This window comes from Eschrichtius robustus, chromosome X (genome assembly GCF_028021215.1).
Source record: "Eschrichtius robustus isolate mEscRob2 chromosome X, mEscRob2.pri, whole genome shotgun sequence".
NCBI lineage: Eukaryota > Metazoa > Chordata > Mammalia > Artiodactyla > Eschrichtiidae > Eschrichtius > Eschrichtius robustus.
Window position 1 is genome coordinate 59613742 of NC_090845.1, and position 27346 is coordinate 59641087.

General features: G+C 37.9%; 1 protein-coding gene and 1 pseudogene across 2 annotated transcripts in view; one reads left to right on the forward strand and one right to left on the reverse strand.

Moving 5' to 3' along the window:
- Nucleotides 1-27346, reverse strand: part of OPHN1 (oligophrenin 1) — a 611104-nt gene that overhangs the window by 151277 nt on the left and 432481 nt on the right. The gene's annotated exons all lie outside the window — the stretch shown is intronic.
- Nucleotides 14736-27346, forward strand: part of LOC137757378 (cytochrome b-like) — a 32850-nt pseudogene continuing 20239 nt past the window's right edge.

Consider the following 27346-nt stretch of genomic DNA (forward strand, 5'->3'; position numbering starts at 1 on the left):
ACTGAATCAGAATCTCTAGGGATGGGACCAGGGAATCTGTATTTTTACAGGACTCTCTAAGTTATTCTAACACACAGTCAGCAAACACTGATTTTCAACACCTTCCACTTGCTTGTCATTCTTTAGGTGGGAATAAGTTTACTGAGAGATAAGAGGGGAAAAATGGTGGACATCCAGTCTACCGAAAGATAGGAATTAAAACCAGAACTCCATTCTAGAGTATGTGGCTCTCTACATTAATTCCAAGAAGACAGATATGCTGGAAACATCGCAAAACCAGATTACATAAAATGTCAAGGAAGGGAGAACTTCCTTAAGGAAGGTAAAAAAAATGGTAACTCCAAGAGAAGATGAAGCAACTAAGAGGCTTCATTTCCTCATGCATAGAGTTGTCCATCAATCCATACACACCGCCTCTAGATGATAATATCTGAGGGAATGTGGGTAACATTCAAAGAAGCATTCATAGTTAAAAGGGGTCAATAAAGGTTTGTATTATTATCTTAGTGAAATTTGCCAGTTACTATATGCCAGACTGACCAAAATATTTTACTTGCATTATCGCATTTAATCTTCACCACAGTCCTATGATTTTCTATTTATTACCTTCCTCATTTTGCAAATGGGCAAACAAAGGCCCAGAGAGGTTAAGAAAAATGCCCAAAGAGGCACCACTAATAAGTAATGGGGTCAGGATTTAAAGACAAGCAGTATGTCATCAGAATGTGAACACTCTACTCCATATTCTGCCTCACTCAAAAAAAAAAAAAAAAGATATCTGAGAGGGGAGCCTGAAAAAAAAAAAGAAGTGAACTGGAATAAGCTGTGCTGCCTAATGAAGAGAAAACATTGTCTGTAATAATCTTTATTTTCCTTTTTCTGATTAATGCCTTTTGATGGATAGTCCCTTCCATCGAGATGAGGTTAGTCGGTGGCATTTTACATTCTATCTTTTATTTTAATATTTATTGGGGTATAGTTGGTATACAATGTTGTCTTACTTTCTGCTTTACAGCAAAGGGAGTCAGCTATACATATACATATATCCACTATTTTTTAGATTCTTTTCCCATATAGGTCATTACAGAGTATTGAGTAGAGTGCCCTGTGCTATACAATAGGTCCTTATTAGTTATCTATTTTATATATAGTACTATGTATATGTCGATCCCAATCTCCAATTTTCCCTCCCATTATTCACCCCTGGTAACCATAAGATTGTTTTCTACATCTATAACTCTATTACTGTGTTGTAAATAAGTTCATTTATAATATTTTTTAGATTCCACATATGAGTGATATCATATGATATTTGTCCTTCTCTGTATGACTTACTTAGTATGAAAATCTCTAGGTCCATCCATGTTGCTGCAAATGGCATTATTTCATTCTTTTTCATGGCTGAGTAATATTCCATTGTATATATGTATCAACTGTTTTTTATCCATTCATCTGACAATGGACATTTAGGTTGTTTCCCTGTCCTGGCTAGTGTAAATAGTGCTGCAATGAATATAGGGGTGCATGTATCTTTTGAACTATGGTTTTCTCTGTGTATATACCCAGGAGTGGGATTCCTGGATCATATGTTAGCTCTATTTTCAGTTGCCTCCATACTGTTCCCCACAGTGGCTGTACCAATTTCACTCCCACCAACACTGTAGCAGGGTTCCCTTTTCACCACACCCTCTCTAGCATTTATTGTTTGTAGATTTTTTTGATGATGGCCATTCTGATATGTGTCAGGTGATATCTCATTGTAGTTTTGATTTGAATTTCTCTGATAATTAGTGATGTTAAGCATTTTTTTGTACTTTGAATATGTGCAGTTTATTGTATGTTAATTATACCCAATTAATACATTAAATAATTTTGAAACAAAAAATGCACTATAAAATTTAAGAATGATCAATAAAACAAAAGGAATAAAATATATACCTTCCAAACTGGTGGAGGGAAAGGAGTTAATTCTTCTATTTTTAAAAAAATTTTATTGGAGTATGATCACTTTACAATGTGTTAGCCTCCACTGCACAACAAAATTAATCAGCCATACACATACAGATATCCCTTGCTTTTTGGACTTCCCTCCCATTTAGGTTATCACAGTGCATTAGGTAGAGTTCCCTGGTTTTACAGTACATTCCCATCAATTGTCAATTTTATACATAGTATCAATAATGTATATGTGTCAATCCCAGTCCCCCACTTCCTCCCTCCACACCCTCTTCCCTCTTGGTATCCAAACATTTGTTCTCTACATCTATCGCTCTATTTCTGCTTTGCAAATAAGATCATCTATACCATTTTTCTGGATTCCACATATATGCGTTATTATACGATATTTGCTTTTCTCTTTCTGACATACTTCACTCAGTATGACACTCTCTAGGTCCATGCACATCTCTACAAATGATCTAATTCCATTCCTTTTTATGGCTGACTAATATTGCATTGTATATATGTACCATATCTTCTTTATCCATTCCTCTGTTGATGGACATTTAAGTTGCTTCCATGTCCTGGCTATTGTAAATAGTGCTGCTTTGAACACTGGGGTACATGTGTTTTTTGAATTATGGTTTTCTCAGGGTATATGTCCAGTAGTGGGATTGTTGGGTCATATGGTAATTTTATTTTTAGTTTTTTAAGAAACCTCCATACTGTTTTCCATAGTGGCTGTATCAATTTACATTCCCACGGACAGTGTATGAGGGTTCCCTTTTCTCCACACCCACTCCAGCATTTATTGTTTGTAGATTTTTTGATGATGGCCATTCTAACCGGTAGGAGGTAACACCTCATTGTAGTTTTGATTTGCACTTCTCTAATAATTAGTGATGTTGAGCATCTTTTCATGTGTTTGTTGGCCATCTATATGTCTTCTTTGGAAAAATGTTTATTTAGGTCTTCCAGCCATTTTTTGATTGGGTTGTTGGTTTTTTTTGTTATTGAGTTGCATGAGCTGTTTGTATATTTTGGAGATAAATCCCTTGCCAGGTGCTTCATTTGCAAATATTTCCTCCCATTCTGAGGGTTCACTTTTTGTTTTCTCTATGGTTTTCTTTGCAGTGCAAACACTTTTGAGTTTAATTAGGTCCCATTTGTTTCTTTTTGCTTTTATTTCCATTACTCTATGAGGTGGGTCAAAAAACATATTCCAGTGATTTATGTCAGAAAGTGTTCTGCCTGTATTTTCCTCTATGAGTTTTATAGTATCCAGCCTCACATTTAGGTTTTTAATCCACTTTGAGTTTACTTTCCTGTATGTGCTAGGGAGTGTTCTAATTTCATTTTTAACCTTTAGCTGTCCAATTTCCCCAGCACCAGTTACTGAAGAGACAGTCTTTTATCTATTGTATATTCTTGCCTTCTTTGTCATAGATTAGTTGAGCATAGGTGCGTGGGTTTATCCCTGGACTTTCTCTCCTATTCCATTGATCTATATTTCTGTTTTTGGGCCAGGACCATACTGTTTTGATTACTATAGCTTTGTAGTATGTTCTGAAGCCAGGAAAGCTGATTCCTCCAGCTCCATCTTTCTTTCACAAGATTGCTTCGGCTATTCAGGGTCTTTTGTGTTTCCATAGAAATTGTAAATGTTTTTGCTCTAATCCTGTGAAAAATACCATTGGTAATTTGATAGGGATTGCATTGAATCTGTAGACAGCTTTGGGTAGTATGTTTATTTTGATAATATTGATTCTTCCAATCCAAGCACATGGTATATCTCTCCATCTGTTTGTGTCATCTTTGATTTCTTTAATCAGTATCTTATAGTTTTCTAAGTACAGATATTTTCCGTCCTTAGGCAGATTTATCCTGGGTATTATATTCTTTTTTTTATAAACGTATTTATTGGAGTATAATTGCTTCACAATTCTGTGTTAGTGTCTGCTGCATAACAAAGTGAATCAGCTATAAATATACATATATCCCCATATCCCCTCTCTCGTGAGTTTCCCTCCCACCCTCCCTATCCCACCCCTCTCGGTGGTCACAAAGCACAGAGCTGATCTCCCTATGCTATGTGGCTGCTTCCCACTAGCTATTTATTTTACATTTGGTAGTGTATATATGTCAATGCCATGCTCAAACTTCGTCCCAGCTTACCCTTCCCTTCCCCGTGTCCTCAAGTCCATTCTCAACGCCTGTGTCTTTATTCCTGTCCTGCCCCTGGGTTCTTCAGAGCAATATTTTTTTTAGATTCCATATATATGTGTTAGCATATGGTATTTGTTTTTCTCTAAGTTACTTCACTCTGTATGACAGGCTCTAGGCCCATCCAACTCACTACAAATAACTCAATTTCATTTCGTTTTAGGTCTGAGTAATATTCCATTGTATATATGTGCCACATCTTCTTTATCCATTAATCTGGCAATGGATACTTAGGTTGCTTCCATGTCCTGGCTGTTGAAAATAGTGCTCCAATGTATATTGTGGTACGTGACTCTTTTTGAATTACGGTTTTCTCAGAGTATATGCCCAGTAGTGGGATTGCTGGGACGTATGGTAGTTTTATTTTTAGTTTTTAAAGGAACCTCCATACTCTTCTCCATAGTGGCTGTATCAATTTACATTCCCACGAACAGTGCAAGAGGGTTCCCTTTTCTCCACACCCTCTCCAGAATTTATTGTTTGTACATTGTTTGATGATGGCCATTCTGACCAGTGTGAGGTGATACCTCATTGTGGTTTGGATTTTCATTTCTCTAATGATTAGAGATGTTGAGCATCCTTTCATGTGTTTGTTGTCAATATGTATATTTTCTTTGGAGAAATGTCTATTTAGGTCTTCTGCCCATTTTTGGATTCGATTGTTTTTTTTGATATTGACCTGCATGAACTGATTGTATATTTTGGAGATTAATCCTTTGTCAGTTGCTTTGTTTGCAAATATTTTCTCCCATTCTGAGGGTTGTCTTTTCATCTTGTGTATGGTTTCCTTTGCTGTGCAAAACCCTTTAAGTTTCATTAGATCCCAGTTGTTTATTTTTGTTTTTATTTCCATTTCTCTAGGAGGTGGGTCAAACAGGATCTTGCTTTGATTTATGTCATAAAGTGTTCTGCCTACATTTTCCTCTAAGAGTTTTATAGTAGCAGGCCTTATATTTATATCTTTAACCCATTCTGAGCTTATTTTTGTATACAGTGTTAGGGAGTATTCTTATTTCATTCTTTTACATATAGCTGTCTAGTTTTCCAAGCACCACTTAACGAAGAGGCTGTCTTTTCTCCATTGTATATTCTTGCCTCCTTTACCAAAGATAAGGTGACCATATGTGCGTGGGCTTATCTCTGGGCTTTATATCCTGTTATATTGATCTGTATTTTTGCTTTTGTGCCAGTACCATACTGTGTTGATTACTGTAGCTTTGTAGTATAGTCTGAAGTCAAGGAGCCCGATTCCTCCAGCTCCGTTTTTCTTTTTCAAGATTTCTTTGGCTATTCGGGGTCTTCTGTCGTTACATACAACTTGTGCAATTTTTTGTTGTAGATCTGTGAAAAATGCCATTGGTAGTTTGATAGGGATTGCACTGAATCTGTCGATTGCTTTGGGTAATATAGTCATTTTTTCAATGTTGATTCTTCCAATCCAAGAACATGGTATATCTCTCCATCTGTTTGTATCATATTTAATTTATTTCATCACTGTCTTATAGTTTTCTGCATACAGGTCTTTTGTCTCCTTAGGAAGGTTTATTACCAGGTATTTTATTCTTCTTTTGCAGTGGTAAATGGGAGTGTTTCCTTAATTTCCCTTTCAGATTTTTCATCATTAGGGTATAGGAATGCAAGAGATTTCTGTGCATTAATCTTGTATCCTGCTACTTTACCAGATTCATTGTTGAGCTCTAGTAGTTTTCTGGTAGCATTTTTAGAATTCTCTATGTATAGTATCATGTCATGTGCAAACAGTGACAATTTTACTCCTTCTTTTCCAAACTGGATTCCGTTTATTTCTTTTTCTTCTCTGATTGCTGTGGCTAAAACTTCCAAAATCATGTTAAATTTGTGGTGAGAGTGGGCAACCTTGTCTTGCTCCTGATCTTAGTTGAAATGGTTTCAGTTTTCATCACTGAGAATGACGTTGGTTGCAGGTTTGTCATATATGGCCTTTATTATGTTCAGGTAAGTTACATCTATGCCTACTTTCCAGATGGTTTTTATCATAAATGGGTGTTGAATTTTGTCAAAAGCTTTTTCTGCATCTATTGAGATGATCATATGGTTTTTCCCCTTCAATTGGCTAATATGGTGTATCACATTGATTAATTTGCGTATATTGAAGAATCCTTGCATTCCTGGGATAAACCCCACTTGATCATGGTGTATGATCCTTTTAATGTGCTGTTGGATTCTGTTTGCTAGTATTTTGTGAGGATTTTTGCATCTATGTTCATCAGTGATATTGGCCTGTAGTTTTCGTGTGACATCCTTGTCTGGGTTGATATCAGGGTCATGGTGGCCTCGTACAATGAGTTTGGGAGTGTTTCACCGTCTGCTACATTTTGGAAGAGTTGGAGAAGTATAGGTGTTAGCTCTTCTCTTTATGTTTGATAGAATTCAACTGTGAAGCCCTCTAGTCCGTGGCTTTTGTTTCCTTGAAGATTTTTATCACAGTTTCAATTTCAGGGCTTGTGATTGGTCTGTTTATATTTTGTTTCTTCCTGGTTCAGTCTCGGAAGGTTTTGCTTTTCTAAGAATTTGTCCATTTCTTCCAGGTTGTCCATTTTATTGGCATATACTTGCTTGTAGTAATCTTTCATGATCCTTTGTAACTCTGCAGTGTCAGTTGTTACTTCTTTTTCATTTCTAATTCTAATGATTTGAGTCTTCTTCCTTTTTTTCTTGATGAGTCTGGCTTTTGGTTTATGAATTTTGTTGAACTTCTGAATGAACCAGCTTTTAGTTTTATTGACCTTTGCTATCAATGCCTTCATTTCTTTTTCATTTTTTTCTGATCTGAATTTTATGATTTCTTTCCTTCTGCTAACTTTGTGTTTTCTTTGTTCTTCTTTCTCTAATTGCTTTAGGCGTAAATTTACGTTGTTTATTTGAGGTTTTTCTTATTTCTTGAGGTAGGATTGTATTGCTATATGGTTCCATTTTAGAACTGCTTTTGCTGAATCTCATAGGTTTTGGGTCGTCATGTTTTCATTGTCATTTGTTTCTAGGTATTTTTTGATTTCCCCTTTGATTTCTTCAGGGGTCTCTTGGTTATTTAGTAGTGTATTGTTTAGACTCCATGTGTTTGTATTTTTTACAGTTATTTTCCTGTAATTGATATCTAGGCTCATAGTGTTGTGGTTGGAAAAGATACTTGAAATGATTTCAATTTTCTTAAATTTACCAAGGCTTGATTTGTGACCTAAGAAATGATCTATCCTGGAGAATATTCCATGAGCACTTGAGAAGAAAATGTAGTCTGTTTTTTTGGATGGAATATCCTATAAATATTAGTTAATTCCATCTGTTTTAACGTAACATTTAAAGCTTGCGTTTCCTTATTTATTTTCAGTTTGGATGATCTGTCCATTGGTGAAAGTGAGGTTTAAAGTGCCCGACTATTATTGTGTTACTGTCGATTTTCCCTTTTATGGCTGTTAGCATTTGCATTATGTATTGAGGTGCTCCTATGTTGGGTGCATCAATATTTACAATTGTTATATCTTCTTGGACTGATCCTTTGATCATTATGTAGTGTCCTTCTTTGTCTGTTGTAATAGTCTTTATTTTAAAGTCTATTTTTTTTGATATTAGAATTGCTACTCCAGCTTTCTTTTTTTAAAAATTATTTATTTATTTATTTATTTATTTATTTATTTATTTATTTATTTTGGCTGTGTTGGGTCTTCGTTTCTGTGTGAGGGCTTTCTCTAGTTGTGGCGAGCGGGGGCCACTCTTCATCACAGTGCGAGGGCCTCTCACTGTCGCGGCCTCTCTTGTTGCGGAGCACAAGCTCCAGACGTGTATGCTCAGTAGTTGTGGCTCACGGGCTTAGTTGCTCCGCGTCATGTGGGATCTTCCCAGACCAGGGCCCGACCCCGTGTCCACTGTATTGGCAGGCAGAATCTCAACCACTGCGCCAGCAGGGAAGCCCAACTCCAGCTTTCTTTTGATTTCCATTTGCATGGAATATTTTTTCCATCCCCTCACTTTCAGTCTGTATGTGTCCCTAGGTCTGAAGCAGGTCTCTTATAGACAGCATATATATGGGCCTTGTATTTTTATCCATTTAGCCAGTCTATGTCTTTTGGTCGGAGCATTTAATCCATTTACATTTAAGGTAGTTATGGATATGTATATTCCTATTACCATTTTCTTAACTGTTTTGCGTTTGGTATTGTAGGTCTTTTCCTTCTCTTGTGTTTCTTGCCTAGAGAAGTTCCTTTAGCCTTTGTTGTAAAGTTGGTTTGGTGCTGCTGAATTGTCTTAATCTTTGCTTGTCTGTAAAGATTTTAATTTCTCTGTCTAATCTGAATGAGATCCTTGATGCATAGAGTAATCTTGGTTGTAGGCTGTTCCCTATCATCAGTTTAAATATGTCCTGCCTCTCCATTCTGGCTTGCAGAGTTTCTGCTGAAGGATCAGCTGTTAACCTTATGGGGATTCCCTTGTATGTTATTTGTTGTATTTCCCTTGCTGCTTTTACTATTTTTTCTTTGTATTTAATTTTTGATTAATATGTGTTTTGGCATGTTTCTCCTTGGATTTATCCTGTATGGGACTCTCTGCACTTCCTGGAGTTGACTATTTCCTTTCCCATATTAGGGAAGTTTTCACCTATAATCTCTTCAAATATTTTCTCAGTCCCTTTCTTTTTCACTTTTTCTTCTAGGACCCATATTATTCGAATGTTGGTGCGTTTAATGTTGTCCCAGAGGTCTCTCAGACTGTCCTCAATTCTTTTCATTCTTTTTTCTTTATTCTGCTCGGTGGTAGTTATTTCCACTATTTTATCTTCCAGGTCACTTATATGGTCTTCTGCCTCAGTTATTCTGCTATTGATTCCTTCTAGTGATTTTTAAACTTCATTTATTGTGTTGTTCATCATTGTTTGTTTGTTCTTTAGTTCTTCTAGTCCCTTCTTAAACGTTTCTTGTATTTTCTCCATTCTGTTCCCAAGATTTTGGATCATCTTTACTATCATTACTCTGAATTCTTTTTCAGGTAGACTTCCTCTTTCTTCTTCATTTGTTTGGTCTGGTGTATTTTTACGTTGCTCCTTCTTCTGCTGTGTATTTCTCTGTCTTCTCATTTTGCTTAACTTACTCTGTTTGGGGTCTCCTTTTCACAGGCTGTAGGTTTGTAGTTCTCTTTGTTTTTGGTGTCTGCCCCCAGTGGGTAAAGTTGTTTCAGTTGCTTGTGTAGGCTTCCTTGTGGAAGGGACTGGTGCCTGTGTTCTGGTGGATGAGCCTGGATCTTGACTTTCTGGTGGGCAGGACCGTGTCTGGTGATGTGTCTTGGGGTGTCTGTAAGCTTATTATGGTTTTAGGCAGCTTTTTGCTTATGGGCGGGGTTGTGTTCCTGTCTTGCTAATTGTTTGGCATGGAGTGTCCCGCACTGGAGCTTGCTGGTCGTTGAGTGGAGTTGGGTCTTAGCATTGAGACGGAGGTCTCTGGGAGAGCTCTCACCAATTGATATTACATGGGGCCAGGAGATCTCCAGTGGTCCAGCGTCCTGAACTCGGATCTCCCACCTCAGAGGCTCAGGCCTAACACCCGGCCGGAACACCAAGACCCTGTCAGCCACACAGCAGCAGCTCTATCCCTCACTGTGCCTCCTAGATCATGGCTTGTTGGCTGCTTCTGAGCCCATCTCCTGCTTCCACCCATGGTTACTTAACAGGAGCAAGGGCAAATATACAATCTTGAGATGGTCTGGTGCTGAATGGTGGCCAGCCTCATTCTTGTCCCTCAACCTTGCAGCAATCCAGCAGTTGCAGTTGGGTATTCCTTCTAACAAATCTTAAAGGCCTGCCATCTTGCTTCCTTCCTATTTTATTCTTTTTGATGCAATCGTAAATGGGACTGTTCCCTTAATTTTCTAATCTTTCATTGCTACTGTATAGGAATGCAAGAGTTTTTTGTTTATTAATTTTGTATCCTGCAACTTTACCAAGTTCATTGATAAGCTCTAGTAGTTTCCTTTAGGTAGCCATCTTTAGGATTTTCTGTGTATAATGTCATGTCATCTGCAAACAGTGACAGTTTCACTTCTTTTCCAATTTGGATTTCTCTCCTCTAATTGCTGTGGCTAGGACTTCCAAAACCATGTTGAATAAAAGTGGTGAAAGTGGACATCCTTCTTTTTCCTGATCTTAGAGGAAATGCTTTCAGTTTTTCATCATTGAGAATGATGTTTGCTGTGGGTTTGTCGTATAGGTATGGCCCTTATTATGTTGAAGTAGGTTCCCTCTATGTCCACTTTCTGGGGAGTTTTTATCATAAATGGATGTTGAATTTTGTCAAAAGCTTTTTCTTCATCTATTGAGATAATCAAATAGATGTTTGATTATCTCAATATGTTCGTCATTGATATTGGCCTATAATTTTCTTTTTTTGTGATATCTCTGTCTGGTTTTGTTATCAGGGTGATGGTGGCCTCGTTGAATGAGCTTGGGAGTGATCCTTCCTCTGCATTTTTTTGGAAGAGTTTCAGAAGGGTAGTTGTTAACTCTTCTCTAAATGTTTGATAGAATTCGCCTGTGAAGCCATCTGGTCCTGGACTTTTGTATGTCAGAAGATTTTTAATCACAGTTTCAATTTCATTACTTGTGATTGGTCTGTTCATATCTTCTGTTTATTCATGGTTCAGTCTTGGAAGATTGTACCTTTCTAAGGATTTGTCCATTTCTTCTTGGTTGTCCATTTCTCTGGCATACAGTTGCTTGTAGTATTCTTTTATGATCCTTTAAATTTCTGTGGTGTCAGTTGTAACTTCTCCTTTTTCATTTCTATTTTTATTGATTTGAGTCCTCTCACTTTTTTTCTTGATGAGTTTGTCTAAAACTTTATCAATGTTGTTTATCTTCTCAAAGAACCAGCTTTCAGTTTCATTGATCTTTGCTTTTGTTTTTTCATCTATATTTCATTTATTTCTGCTCTGATCTTTGTGATTTCTTTCCTTCAACTAACTTTGGATTTTGTTTCTTCTTGTTCCTCTAGTTGCTTTAGGTGCAAGGTTAGGTTGTTTAATTGAGATTTTTATTGTTTCCTGAGTTAAGACTGTATTGTTATAAACTTCCCTTTTAGCACTGCTTTTGCTGTGTCCCATAGGTTTTGGATTATTGTGTTTTCATTGTCATTTTCCTCTAGGTATTTTTTCATTTCTGCTTTGATTTCTGCAGTGATCCACTGACTGTTTAGTAACATATTTAGCCTCCATTCGTTTGTATTTTTTACAGGTTTTTTCTTGTAATTGATTTTTAATGTCATAGTGTTGTGATCAGAAAAGATGCTTGATATGATTTCAATTTTCTTAAGTTTACCAAGGCTTGATTTTTGGACCAAAATGTGATCTATCATGGAGAATGTTCCGTGTGCACTTGAGAAGTGTTTTCTATTGCTTTCAGATGGAATGTCCTATAAATATCAATTAACTCTCTCTTTTCTAATGTGTCATTTTAAGGCTTGTGTTTCCTTATTGATTTTCTTTCTGGATGATCTGTCCATTGGTGTAACTGGGGTGTTAAAGTCCATCCCAATATTATTGTGTTACTGTCGATTTCCTGTTTTATGACTCTTAGCATTTGCCTTACATACTGAGGTACTCCATGTTGGGTTCATATATATTTATAATTGTTATATCTTCTTCTTGGGTTGATCCCTTGATCATTATGTGGTGTCCTTTCTTGTCTCTTGTAACAGTCTTTATTTTGACATCTATTTTGTCTGATGTGAGTATTGCTACTCAAGCTTTCATTTGGTTTCCATTTGCATGGAATAACTTTTTCCATCCCCATACTTTCAGTTTGTATCTGTCCCTAGATATGAAGTGTGTCTCTTGTAGACAGCATATATATGGATCTTGTTTTTGTATCCATTCAGCCAGTCCATGTCTTTTGGTTGGAGCATTTAATCCATTTACATTTAAGGTAATTTTCAATATGTATGCTCCCACTGACATTTCCTTAATTGTTTTGTGTTTGTCTTTGCAGGTCTTTTTTCTTCCTTTCCTCTTTTGTTCTCTTCTTTTGTGATTTCATAACTATCTTTGGTGTTGTGTCTGGGTTGCTTTTTCTTTTTTGTATGTGTATCCATTGAGTTCTTTGGTTTGCTTTTCCCATGAGGTTTTGATATAGCAGTTTGTATATGTACAAGGTTGTTTTCAGTTGCTGCTCTCCTTCTCACCTAGTGAAGTTCTGTTAGCATTTGTTGTAAAACTATTTTGCTGGTGCTGAATTCTCTTAGATTTTGCTTGTCTGTAAAGCTTTTGATTTCTCCATCAAATCTGTATGAGAGCCTTGCTGGGTAGAGTATTCTGGGTTGTAGGTTTTTCCCTTTCATCACTTTAAATATATCGTGTCACTACATATTGCCTGCAGAGTTTCTGCTAAAAAAATCAGCTGATAACCTTATGGGGATTCTCTTGTATATTATTTGTTGTTTTTCCCTTGTTGCTTTTAATATTTTTTCTTTGTCTTTAATTTTTGTTGGTTTGACTAATATGCGTCTTGGCGTGTTCCTCCTTGGGTTTATTCTGTATGGGATTCTCTGTGCTTCCTGTACTTGAGTGTTTCCTTTCTCATGTTAGGGAATTTTTCGGCTATAATATCTTCAAATATTTTCTCAGCCTCTTTTTTTTTTTCTCATCTTCTTCTGGGACCCGTATAATGTGAATGTTGGTGTGTGCAATGTTGTATCAGAGGTCTCTTAGCCTGCCCTCATTTCTTTTCATTCTTTTTTTCTTTATTCTGTTCTGTGGCAGTAATCTCCATGACTCTGTCTTCTAGCTCGCTTATTCATTCCTCTACCTCAGTTATTCTGCTATTGATTCCTTTTAGTGTATTTTTCATTTCAGTTACTGTATTGTTCATTTCTGTTTGCTTGTTCTTTAAGTCTTCTAGCTGCTGGTTAAAAATTTCTTGTATCTTTCTCCATTAGTGCCTCTATTCTTTTTCTGAGATTTTGGGTCATCTTTACTATTATTACTCTGAATTCTTTGCAGGTAGATTGCCTATCTCCTCCTCATTTAGTTGTTCTTGTGAGTTTTTATTTTGTTCCTTCGTTTCCAACATATTTCTCTGTCATCTCATTTTGTGTCACTTTCTGTGTTTGTGGTCTCCTTTCCACAGGCTGCAGGATTGTAGTTCCTCTTGCTTCTGGTGTCTGCCCCCTGTTGGGTGAGGTTGGTCATGGGGCTTTTGCAGGCTTCCTGATGGGAAGGACTGGTGCCTTCCCTCTGGTGGGTGGAGCTGGGTCTTGTCCCTCTTGTGGGCAGGGCTGTGTCAAGATGTATGTTTTGCAGTAATTGTGAGCTCAGTATGACTTTAGGCAGCCTTCCTGCTGTTGGGTGGGGATGTGTTTCTATCATGCTGGTTGTTTGGCCTGAGACTTTCCAGCTCTGAAGCCTGTAGGCTATTGGGTGCAGCTTGGTCTTGGTGTCAAAATAGGGGCCTCTGGGAGAGCTTATGCTGATCAGTATTGTCTGGGGCTTCTGCCACCAGTGTCCTTGCCTCCACAGTGAGCTACAGTCTACCCCCACCTCCCCAGGGACCCTCCTAGGCGCCCAGTTAGGTCTATTCTTGGATCCTACAGAGGTAATTCTTTGTGCTGGGTCCTAATGCATGTGAGGTTTTATGTGCCCCTTCCAAGATTGGAGTCTCTGTTTATCCCAGCCCTTCAGAGCTCCTGCACTCAGGCCCCGCTGGCCTTCAAAGCACATGCTCTGGGGTTCTTTCTCCCCATGCCTGACCCTCAGACTGTCTTAGAGGGATATTTTTACGTGGGAACATCCCTGTGTAGTCCTTGTGTGTTTTATATTTTTGGTACAAGGGCTGTTTTTAGTATGGATGTCGGACACCTCTTTCTTCAGTGTATGCTGGGCGTTATACCCTTGATTGGAGGTGCGACTGATGATGTGGTGACCTAAACCTGCCCTGGATATTGAGCAGGACCTCCCCTTTGTTCTGTGGTTGTTACAGCCCTGTCAGGGCAGGGTCTGTTCCCTAGTTGCTGGGGTAGAGGCTCCCAGATCTGTTTCAGAGCTGTGTTTCTGCTCTGTGGTGTGAGGTAGGTGGGACTGGAGCACTCCCACTGAGAGAAGCCACTGAGTTTTCCTCCTCTGGAGCTGTTCACCTGTGACTGTGCTCTCTTGTGTCACTTTTCACCCGTTGTGCTGGCCCACAAATTACACTGTTGTTGGAACTGCTCTCAGCTCCACCTTAGCTGTGGGTATGCTGGTAATTGGCCCTGGTGTCTCTCAGGTGTTGTTTTCACCAGGCCACCAGTGCAGATCTACCGAATTCAGGTCCCAGGACTGCAGTAATCGTGTACCTGAACTCCCTGTGTGAGCTATGGAGGCAGCTCGATTCTGACCTAGTTCAATCTCCACCTGTGCATGCCCACAAAGCCCACAGCTGTTAAAGCTAGACCCATCTCAGCTGTGGGAGCACTCATCCATTCAGATGTTCTGCAGGTGCTGATTTTACAAAGCCAGCATTTGGGGTGTGAATCCGTGGTTCCTCCAGTCATGAGGAGAGATTTCAGCTCTTCTTCCTTAATTGCATGGCCCTCTGCTGTGGTTTCAGCCCCACCTTTCCATGTGTTCCTCCCACTCACGTCTGCTCCAGAGCACAGGCGCCCACCCAGGCTGGCAGGGGTAAAGGTGGTGATGGGTGTGGGACGTGGGCACCCCCAGGGCCAGCGTGGCTAGAGGAGGCTTTGGCAGGGAGTGTCGCATGGGCACCTCAGCCAGCCTGGGTGGAGGAGGCTTTGGAGGGGCAGGTGAGCCTGCTCAGGTGGGTTCCCCTCCTAGTGCCCATGGAGGCAGGGGCTGGCACATAGGGAAGGGGGCTGCAATGGTGGCCCTGCACCTTTTGTGCCACTCCACAATGGTGCTCTGCTTCTATTGTGGCCTGGGCTTCTTCCACAATCTTTCCCAGTTGTGGAGCTCCTTAGTCTCATCCCTTCAGGCTGTCTCTTCGCAGCCAACAGCTGTCCCCTCCCTGGGTCCATGCTCCAAACTCCACATTCCAGCACCCAGACTCCCTCTGCAACAGGAGACACATGACTCAGGCTGGAGTGCACAGGGGTGTGGCACAGACCATCCACGTAGGTCTTACTCTGTCCTGCCTGGCACAGAGCAATTGCTGCACTTTCCTCCAATGCCCTGAAGATCCCTCTCTATCCCAGCCAATCTTCCAGTTGGTGAGGGGGTTTCCTTGAGTGCAGGAACCTCTCCTCTCCCTTCAGCTCCCCCCACCAGGGGTACAGGTCCTGTCCCGTTTCCTCTTTTCTTTTTTTCTTTCTTTCATCCTACTTGGTTCAAGGGAATTTTTCTTGTACTTTTAGGTGTCCGAGGTCCTCTGCTAGTGTTCAGCAGGTGCTCTGTGAGAATTGTTCCATTTGTAGATGTATTCTTGATGTATTCGTGTGGAGAGGCAAACTCCATGTCCTCCTATTCTGCCATCTTGACCTTATATTCTATTTTGCCTTAGCATATCTTTTCAGGCTCCTCATTTGATTCTACTTAGATAGTTAGACCTAGTTAGATCTTTCACTAATTTCTCAGAAGAATTCCTGTCACTTGGCACTCTTCATTCTGATATCTGCATGCAGAACAGATATGAATCTAAGTAACATCCTTAGGAACTTAGATTGAGAAGCATTCAGTTCCATCTGTTAGTGTTAACTGCAGATGACTTACATCACAAGATAGAAGAAGTCTATAAGATAAGAGGAATCTCAAGAAAGATGTCAACCTCTCTCCATCACCATTTATTTTGCTACTCTTATGATGCCAGATGGGGTTGAATTGGGAGAGAACTGAAAAAAGTTATTGTAATAAACACAGAGGTATAAGCTCTATAAACCTTTCTGTAAGACATGCAGGAAGTCAGTAAATTTTTCTAAGAAACTAAAAAGCAGACTAGTCTTGTCTACATCGCCCAGGACCCTAGGGAGGTTATCAGAGTTAGTACTGAAGTTAGCAACAGAATCTTAACATTTCAATATATATATTACATTCTGGATCACTAGAATGAATCAGAGGATAAAGAAGCTCAAAATATTTAAGAGACATGTCTATGACCTAAAACAGAAAGAAAAGGTAAATGAGTCTCTAAGAAAAAAAAAAAAAAAAAGAAAAGAAAATGTATACCTGTTCTGGGAAAGGAAAGATTATAAACAAGCCAGAGAAGATCAGGAGGGAGTTACAATGTTCATTATAATCCAAATCATAACGCTAATAACCAATTATTTTTAATAGCTAACAGGTATTGAGAGTTTAACTATAAGATAGAAAATTTGCTGAGTATTTTACATATGTTACCTTATTAAATCCTTGAAACTCTATGAAACAAGTAATCTTAAATGTCCCATTTTACACATAAAGAAACCAGGGCTCTGAGAAATTATGTTACTTGCTATGAACACACAACTAGTAAGTAGAGGAACTATGATTTGAAAATATCTGCACCCTCAATCATTATGGTATACTGCTGATTTAAGGGACACCTATTAGAAAAGTAAAAGAAAAAAACATATCTCCATGTAACCAAGGAGCCAACAGCTCAAAGGTGAAGTTTACTGACTCCTTAGGAAGAAGTTAATTTTTAAATATGAGCAATTGAGTAATTTAGATAAAAGGACTTAATATTCTTTGAAACCTATCAAAATATAAGTTTATGTAAGTGGGTTAAGAATATATGAGTACCACCCCCAATATAATAATTGATTCAGGCAAGCCAGGATCATGAGTGGATAGTAAGGCTATTGGGAATAAGGTTGTTGGGAAGCAGACTATTTATATGATGCCAGAGTATCACCTGATAAATTAATTACCAACTACAAAAGAGAAATGCACTTTTACAATGGAGATATCTGGCAATCACTACCTCATGCAGGAGATCAAACTGCATCACTAATACAGGTAGAAGAAGGTTTCTCTTGATATGATACAATGAGAAGTATACAATCTCACCCATTAAGCATTCCTGCCAAAAATGTTTATGCTGATATATTCAGTCTTTTAGACCTGACTTCCAATTTGCAGGAAACATGGGTGATATAAGAACAAGTTATATAAAATGATGAAGTAATCAGAAAAATCTAGAACATGGGACATTCTCCAAGAAAACTGGCTCGGACTCTGCCAAAAGTCAATGTCATAGAAAAAAAGGTAAAGGGACTGTTCTAGATTAAAAGAGATACAGATGAAACAAAAATTTTTGTGCAACTGGGTAAATCTGATTATGAACTTGATATCGGATTATCTTCTGGAAATAATTTTTTCAGTTAATGATATTATGGTTATGTAAGCGAATTATTCTTAGGAGTTCCATGCTGAAGTATTTAAGAGTGAAGTGTGTGTGTGTGTGTGTATGTATATATGTTCTCTCTCCCTCTAATATAAAATAAGACATAGATGCATAAACATATAAATAATATAGATAGATAGCATGACAGAAATAGAGACAGCACTTGCAAATGTGGCAAAATATCAACCAATATAATAAAAATTGGGGAAAATATAAGGGTTCCCACTAACAGAATAGAATATTATGTAAATTTTTCAGACCTGGAAAAAATAATGGAACACAGAAGACAATGAAACCATCAAAAGGTGAGAAAAAGAAAAAGAATACAAGAAAGCAATTTATTGAAAAAATAAAATGGTAGAACTTTTCAGTAATCACAATACATGTGAATGGAATAAATTCACCTACTGAAGAATACTATGCTTATATTCAAAATTAAGCCCAATATTTTAACCATCTATATATCAGGTAGAAATTACTTAGTCAATTAAGGTTATTAAATTAAGGATTCCTTTAAAACACATAAAAGAATCATGTATCAATTTTCAGGGAAAAAAATGTAGATTGTTTTTGAAATCTATACTTTTTCAAGATTGAAAAAAATGTAAATATATTTTTAAGTAAAAAGTGACTATTAAACTGAAAAAATTAAGAAAACAATTCCATTTACGATAGCATCAAAAAGAATATAATCCTTAGGAATGAATTTAATATAAAAAAGTACCAAACTTATTTCTGAAAACTGCAAAGTATTGTCAAAAGATAATACCCAAACAAATGGAAAGACAGGCCATGTTCATCAATTGGAAAACTTAATATTGTGAATATGACATCACTTCACAAATTGATCTACAGATTCAATGTGATCCCTTTCAGAATCACAGCAGGCTTCATAGCAGCACTGTTCACAATAGCTAAAATGTGGAAACAAACCGGATGTCCCTCAACTGATGAGTAGATAAGCAAAATATGGGTATATGATGGAATATTATTCAGCCATACAAAAGTGGAGGTGCTTAGAAGTGGTAAGATTATAGAAAGATTTTGAAGTAAGAGCTGCAGAATTTGTTCACAGATTAGACGTGAGAAGAAAAAAAAGAGAAGTCAAAGACAACTCTAAAGATTTTAGCTTGAGTGAGTAAAGAAATTGAAATGGAGAAAACTGTGGAAAGAATAGATGTGGAGGGGTAAATCTGTAGTTAACTTTAGACATGATAAGCTTGGAAGTGTTTAATAGAAACTCAGGGAAGATGCCAAATAGGAAATTGGATACATGAGTATGAACTTCAGGGGAGAGATCTGGGCTGGAGAAATAAATCTGGGAGTCATTCCTTCATTCAACAAATGCTTATTGCATGTCATCTGTATGCCAGGTATTGTGCTAAAACCTGTGCTGTCCAATATGGTCACCACTAGCCACATGTGGCATGTTAAATGTTCAGTTCCTTATTCTCACCAGCCATATTTCAAATGTTCAATAGCATCATGTGCCTAGTGGCTTCCATATTGGACAGAACAGATAAAAAACATTTCCATCTGCACAGAAAGTTCTTTTGGACCATGCTGTACTAGATCCTATTGGCCAAGATGTAATAGAAAGAAATAAAGGCAAGCCTAACAAGTCACAATTTTAGAAGTAAAAGCGGCAGTATATTATATAAGGTAGTGTTAAAAGCATGTACACTAGACTCAGAAAGGCTGGGTTCAAATCCTGGTTCTAACTTCTGGAACCTACTTAAACTTTGTGCCTTAGTTACTTCATCTACAAAATGGGATAATAATAAAATTTGATTCGTTGACATGATGTGAGGTTTAAATGAGTTTACATTTGCAAAATGCTTAGCACAGATCATTGCATATAGTAAGTGCTAAATCAGTGTTATTTCTTTGTGTTGTTAAATCACAGTGGCAAATTGGTTGATTATATTTTGAATATGTCACTAGATGCCAACAACTGAACCTGAATCAGGGAAAAGAGTATGAATAAATAAAAAGAAATAAATGTTTTACAACAAGTTTCTGAGAACCATGTGCTTGGAAGAGTTCAAGCCAATGTCTTGAAGGAGGCTCAGAATTTTTCAGTATATTGTCTATGTGTGTACCAGTGCCACTGCTATGATGGATGAGTAAATATGTATAAAAACTTTATGCTGTATAAAACTTCTTGAGTAATAATATATCTACTATGAATATGAGGTGTGTTATTGGGAGGAGGGTGATATAATATGAGGCAGGATGGGCCAAGACATTACAGTGATTTCTATATTTGCCAGGGCTAACTGTCAATTTCCATTGTATTGACAAAGCACAACAGCAAATCTTTGGTAGATTGAATGGTTATAGGTAATATTCAGTACTAACTAAGCCTATATCACTAAAAAATGAATTAAATCATGGGAAAGGAAGACAACAGGGGCTGATTTATAAAGAGCATCTTAGAATTTGAATTTGCATTTGTTTACCTGGATAAGCTTGGGTAAAGAGTTGATTGGCTCATGACCCACGAGCAGACCTCAGTCAACAGTCTGGTGACCTTAGAGAATACAGATTAACAAATACAACCCCTACTTCAAGATCAAGCATATTCTGGTCCAATCTGACACTGATTGATGGTTAATGTTAATTAGACAGAATAGGATAATTAAATCACCAGAGAGGCTTCTTGGGCTCTTCCTAAAGGCTCTGTGTAATCGGACCTTTCTAGGCACATTCCATCTAAACCACCCCATAAGCTAAATCTTCTATTAGCTCAACTAAGACCACAGCTGACTTTTTTTTTTTAATTGGGGTATAGTTGATTTACAATGTTGTGTCAGTTTCCGCTGTACAATGAAGCAAATCAACTATATGTATACATATACCCCCTCCCTCTTGGACCTCCCTCCCAACCACCCCCCATCCCACCCACCTAGGTCACCACAGAGCACCGAGCTGAGCTCCCTGTGCTATACAGCAGATTCCCACTAGCTATCAATTTTACACATGGTAATGTATATATGTGAATCCCAATCTCCCAATTCATCCCCCGCCTTCCCCCACTGTGTCCACACGTCCGTTTTTTACATCTGTGTCTCTATTCCTGTCCTGAAAATTGGTTCGTCTGTACCATTTATGAAAGGATTATTGTAACTATGTATTATTTGGGTAGTTGGGCATGTATGTATGTATGTGTGTGTACATGAGGAATTAGTTGTGAATTAGAAAACTTCAAAAATCAGAATTCTGTATTCCTTAATTCTTTGGTGTCACATCTATGGAAATTATATTGCCTTTTTATTAAATTATAAAGGATATGACTAACATTTTATTAGTGAATAATTCCTTCTCCCCTCTCATCCGCCCTCTTGAGAGCAATCTAGGAAGATATACTTTTCCATTCATGGCTTCCAGGCCAGATCTGAGGAAAAACAAAAAAGGAAATTGTTCCCAGAGAAACTATTAAGCCTGGCAACAATTAAGGAGTCCAGATTTTTATAGGTCACTCCACAGGGTTTTCATTCTGAAGGCATCTATCTTGTATTGTTTAAAATATAAGCACCCTTGGCCAGATTCCAAGGACAGATACAGAAAAAAATCATGAGATTGCTGAACATGCCTACATGGCCCCCAGGAATAAAGCTACTTGACTGACTTCTGGTTTGTGGGTATCTGACTGAGATCCTCAACTCCCCATGGATGTGTACTATGGAGTGCTAAGTGGCATACACCAAAAGACATTTGATCTTAATATCACTAGACTGGGAGAGAGGTTGTATGAGGACTACTGTTTAGCTCTGACTTTAAAGGTGTATGTGATATGTATCTGTGGGTGCATACACATGCACATTTCAGGGAAGAGGAGGATAGAAACAAAGAGGTAGGTGATATACATGCTTGCTAACAGGAAATCCAGATGGAGACTAAATCCTGTTTACAAAATCTTGCTACCAAAAAACATAAAAGAGCTGAAAGATGTGAGGGTACACCTAGGGCTGCCACATATGGCCACACAGACTGTGCAATGTACTCCACCAGGATGACCATCATTCACAATGCCCAGGACATAAATGGTGATCCCTGGAGTGTGGCAATATGGAAGTCCTGGCTATACCATATCAGATGATACCAAAATAAAAATATAATAACATAATAGTTAATATGCATTAAACATCTATCCTGTGGCAAGGCACTATTCTAAATGCAGTACACATATTTAACTTCATTATTCCTCACAATAACACTATGAATTAGGTACTACTACTATCCCCAATCTACAAATGAGGAAAAGTGCAATGAGAGGTGGAATTGCTTGCCCAAGATTATACAGTCACTAAGCTGTGGCACTGGGATACAAACCCAGGCAGTTTGGTCACAGAGCCTACGTATTTAACCAATATGTTGTAAAAAATAAATAAATAAAAATAAAACAAAAACAGGGAATTTGCCTGGTTTATCTATAATATTAAAACTGAATACAGACACTTATAAAGCATATGTCATAAATTGAACCTACCACACTGATCAAACCTCTAAATCAAAATACCAGTTTATAGAACGCAGGTTGTATTTGGTTATAGACACACTGTATTTGGTGATGAAATTTGAAGAATATGGAATATTCTACAGGATAAACGACCCAGTTATTTCCACAATAAATGGAAAGAAAGAAAAAAGAGCTGGGGGTGGGGGAGCTATGGGTTAAAAGAGACGAGTTTTAACTAAATGCAGTGATGCAATATGTGGACCTGATTTGGATCCTGATTCAAACAATCAAACTGTAAAAAAGAAAATGGGACAACTGGGAAATTTTTGAATGTGATGATATTAAGAAATTATTGTTGCTTTTTAAGTGTGAAATTGGTATTGTGGCTATGTTAAAATTCCTTATCTTTTAGTGATACAGACATATTTATGATCAAATAATAGGACATCTAAAATCTGTTTCAAAATAATCCAGCGGGTGGAAGAGAAAGTGGGTGAGGATATAGCTGAAACAAGGCTGGCCACTTGGTGATACTTGTTGAAGCAAGGTGCTGGATACAGGGAGGTTCAATATACTGTACTTTTTACTTCCATATGTGTTTGAAATTTTCCATATTGTTTAAAAAGAACTGAGAGGTAGAGAAATCAGTAACTGTACTTGCTTCCTGGGATGGAAACTAGGTGGCTGGAGACTGGGGTGAAACTTCCTTTACACAGTTTACCTTTTGTAGTTTTTAAAAGAAAAACATATTCAGTGTTTTTCGATTCTGCATATAAGTGATATACAGTATTTGTCCTTCTCTGTCTGACTTATCTCACTTAGCATAGTGCTTTCAAGTTCCATCCATGTTGTCACAAATGACAGGATTTCCTTCTTTCTCATGACTGAATTATACATATCTCACATCTTCTTTATCCATTCACCTGTTGACGACACTTAGGTTGTTTCCATGTCTCAGCTATACTGAATAATGCTGCAATGAACATGGGTGTGCAGATATCCCTTCAGGATACTGATTTCAATTTCTTTGATATATACACAGGAGTGGGAGAGCTGGATCATACAGTCATTCAATTTTTAATTTTTTGAGGAACTACCATACTGTTTTTCCATAATACCTATACCAATTTACATTCCCATCAACAGTGTATAAGGGTTCCACTTTCTCCATTTCCTCACTAGCATTTATCTCTTGCCTTTTTGATAAAAGCCATCCTAACAGGAATCTAAAAAAACGGAACCTATAAAAACAGAGAGTAGAATGACAGTTACCAGGGGCTGGTGGGTGGAGGAACTGGGGAGATGTTTAAGGGTACAAATTTACAACTAGTAGATAAATAAGTTTTGGAGCTCTAATGCACAACATAGTGATTATAGTCAACAGTACAGTATTATAAACTTCAGTGTTGCTAAGAGACTAAATCTTAACTGTTCTCAACAACAACAAAAAGAAATGATAAATATGTGACATGATAAAGTTGTTAGCTAATGTTACTGTAGTAATCATATTGTGATACATAAATGTATCAAAACCAATGTACACCTTAAACTTAACACAATGTTATATGTTAATTATATCTCAATTAAAAAGATGAAAAAGAAAAGACAAAACTTCATCAAGGGTAAGGCCATACCAAGGTAGTGCATATTGGCTACTTGCTGTCTCAAGAGGAGGTGGTTATATTAATACATTCAAGCATAGAAGCCTAAGAAAACAGGTAGGGCACTGAGGTATATCTATACAGACACCAACCTCTTGAAGACAACTTAACTACAAAGAAGGAAGTCACAGCTTCCCTGTAGGGCAGAGCAAGCGCCAGCTGACACATTCTCAGTGCAATCTTCCTTGGAACTATTTAAAATAATTATTATGCATAAACAGAAAAATTAAACCCTGAGCAAATTTCATTTGAACTCGTTATATTTCGTTTGGAAGTTTAACAAAGACAGCTGAAACAGATTGTATCTGCACACTAGGAAGAAAACCTTAGAGAGGTAACTGATGATGCCATGGAAGAGATAAATCAGCTTGAAGTGGTCAACCCAAACTGTTGCTGTATCTTTACAGGTTCATTGGACACAAGTCCGAAATGATCACCCAGAATAGTTCCTTCCTTATGAAAGATGGAAAGATTGAGGAATCTAGACACCACAGGAACAACTGAGTGATCTGGCCTATGATCAGACCAATTTATAATGCTAATGGATAACACTATCTTAAAAGACTCTATAATCAAAAAAGCAAAAACTATGTCTGATTTTTCTCATCTTTCTCTCCCTAGCACTTACCACCATGCTTGGCACGTAGTAGATATGCAATAAACATTAAACTGGCGGACTCAAGAGAGACCTATATAACAGGGAACACTTAGAGGCCAGCATGAAGGCTATTTGTCATTCTGATTTAACAGGCCAGCATGAAGCAATGTGGTGAGGTCAGGGAAGAAAATAGAAACTACATGCAAACAAAATTTGTGTGTGTAGGTTACCAGTGTAACTTTGTATACTTTCTTAAATCACTGCTACTTCAAATCTAAGATGCCTCTAATTGTAATTTCCACCATCATTTTTATACTATTAAGAAAAAAAAAAACTCTGCCAATTATACTGTGACATGCCTCAAATTACGAGATGAATCCAAATTTAAAATGTGAAAAAAGTGTGATTCTTAGACTCAATGAAATATGATGTTTATGTTTGTTTGGACTGATTCTTTCCCTCTGGGGATATAGTATCTCATAAAGAGGGTCAGAGGCTGAGACTTCTGGACAAGAAAGTCCATAGAAGAAACCAGAAGAACATTCTGGCCAGGAAAGGAAAAGCCAAAAGAGGGAGAGAAGATGAAGTTAGTGACAATTTAATAGCAGAAAACATGGTGCTGCTCAGAAAAAAGGAATTCGAGAGGCAAGCTCGGAAGAGTTAAAAATGGCAGAAAGTTGCCTGTGAGTGTGGACAGTCCTGGAGACGATGCCCACAACTTTGCCCCTGGCAAACAGGACCTCAAGTCCTGACATTGTCCACTGCTCCTAGTTCTCTTCCATGGTTTTTCAAATGTTGATTAAACATCTATTCAGCTGACTGAAGTCTAAGTGTGCCTAGTCCATGTTTTAGATGGTGCTAACACAGGACTTAGGACACAAACAGCAATTTTCCAGGTCACGAATACCCTGGGAAATTCTTGTAAAAGCATGCTGACTTTTGCACAGTTGTTTAGGTGTTACACAAATGAAAATGAGAAAGGATTATTCAAAACTTCATTCAAAAACTTGAAGAGTTAGGCACTGTTCTTGGTACACATTCTCCTGTAAGGATCTTCCTGTCTTGCCAGATTTCAATTGCTTAGTTTCCCCATATTATTTGATGGACATGGTTTGTGGCCTGTTATTCTCTATATTAAGACCCCTATAGAACAAGCCTTCTCTGTAAGTTCCTTTATCTTGGATTCAAACTTGAAAAACCTCCTCTTTTGCTCAGGAAATCTGGGCTATCAATGAAGATTCTGGAAGCCCCAAGAGTACCTACAGAAAACAAGATATGTTAATATTTTTTGGAATCGTACCCTATCTCTGGTACATAACCAGAGTGCAGAGAGAAACTGCTCAATGCTGGGCCTCAGTGGAAACTTTCTAAATAACATACTGTATATGTAATGATGTACTAAATATAAAACCAACAAGCTGCATTCTGGGACAGGAGGTAGGAAAAAGAATCTTCACATTAGTTAAAGACAGATGCTCATTAGAGGAAGTTTGAAGTTATGCTTAGGGGTAAAGGCATAGAGCTGAAGCTATCCGGGGTGGTGGGGGTGGAAAGGAAAAGACACTAAGTGACAACAAAATGAAATTGGATTTCTTCATCTTTGGGAAACTGGTGCTTGGTGATGACAAGGGCCCATCTGCAGCTAAGAAAGGTCAGGAAATGTACCATTGCTGGGATCATACTGACAGCACCTAAATGGGAGAATCAGTGTAGTCTAAATTAAAGTATACCTACATCTTCAGCCACTGGAAGCTGACAGATAATCACCACTTCTGAAATTTTATTTATTTTTAAAATGAAAGTTCCTGGAGTGCACCTCAACTCTGTATTTTCAAAGTCTTTATTGAATTTGTTACAATACTGCTTCTGTTTCATGTTTTGGTTATTTGGCCACGAGGGATGTGGGATCTTAGCTCCTTGACCAGGGATCGAACCCACACCCCCTGCATTGGAAAGTGAAGTCTTAACCACTGGACCACCAGGGAAGTCCCTGAAATTTTAAAACATGGGAGAAAGGGCCTGGATAGATTCATAATCCGACAAACCAATCAATGTTATTTAATATTCATTTACCTTACAAACATTTTTGTGTGTTATGAGTTTCTATCTTCTCCCTTTCACTTATCGACCCAAGAATGCTGGGGTAGGCAGTATGCCAAGATAGCCTTATTCTATTATGCTAGTCACCTAGGGAAACCCATATAGAATTGTATTCATATGGTGTCCAGAAAGAAGTTAACATAGCAGGCCTGAGACTGCTATCCTTAGAAAGTCCTGCTCGCAAGGTGTGTCCTTGGCTGGTGTCTGGGAACTTGGAATTTTGGAAGTGTTCCCACCATTTCCAGAACAGATAAAAGTGGCTCATTGTGTGCAGACTGCCTGTACAACCACTGTGCTTTACGTTGAACACCTGCTTTCCTCCGGGAATCTAGAATTCTGGTACATGCTGGGCAGAGGTTGCCTTCATGATCAGCCACCAATAAAAACCTTAGGCACTCAGTCTCTAATGAGCTACTGTGGTAGACAACACTTCACATGTATTGTCACAATTCAATACTGGAGGAATTAAGTGCACACTGTGTGACTACACTGGGAGAGAACTCTTGGAACCTTGTGCCAAGTTTTCTCCAGACGTTACCCCATGTGCCTTTTCCCTTTGCTAATTTTGCTTTATATCCTTTGACTATAATAAATCATAGCTACGAGTATGACTGTATGCTGAATTCTTCTAGCAAATGACCAAACCGGGGGTGGTTTTTGAGACCCCCAATGCATATAGGTGGTACATTTTCAGGACTTGTTCAGGGAGAGATAGAATTTCCTTTTTAGTCTTTAGGTGACTCAACTGACACTGACTAGGTGCACTGTACCATAATGGGTGGCAATTATAGAAAGGAATGTACTAAAATGATACTGAAATGACAATATCACAGATATAAGCATTAAGTATAAAGAAAGTTTGCGTAGTCACACAAGCAAGTTTCAGTTAAGAAACCACAAGTTGGCATTTACATGTTAAGGTTTATAAAACATATTCAATACATGAAATTGGGTGAAGTAACACATAGCATACTATATATAATCTGATATATGCATGTTGTATATGAAAAAAAGTAAAAAGGAAACATTGGGATCTT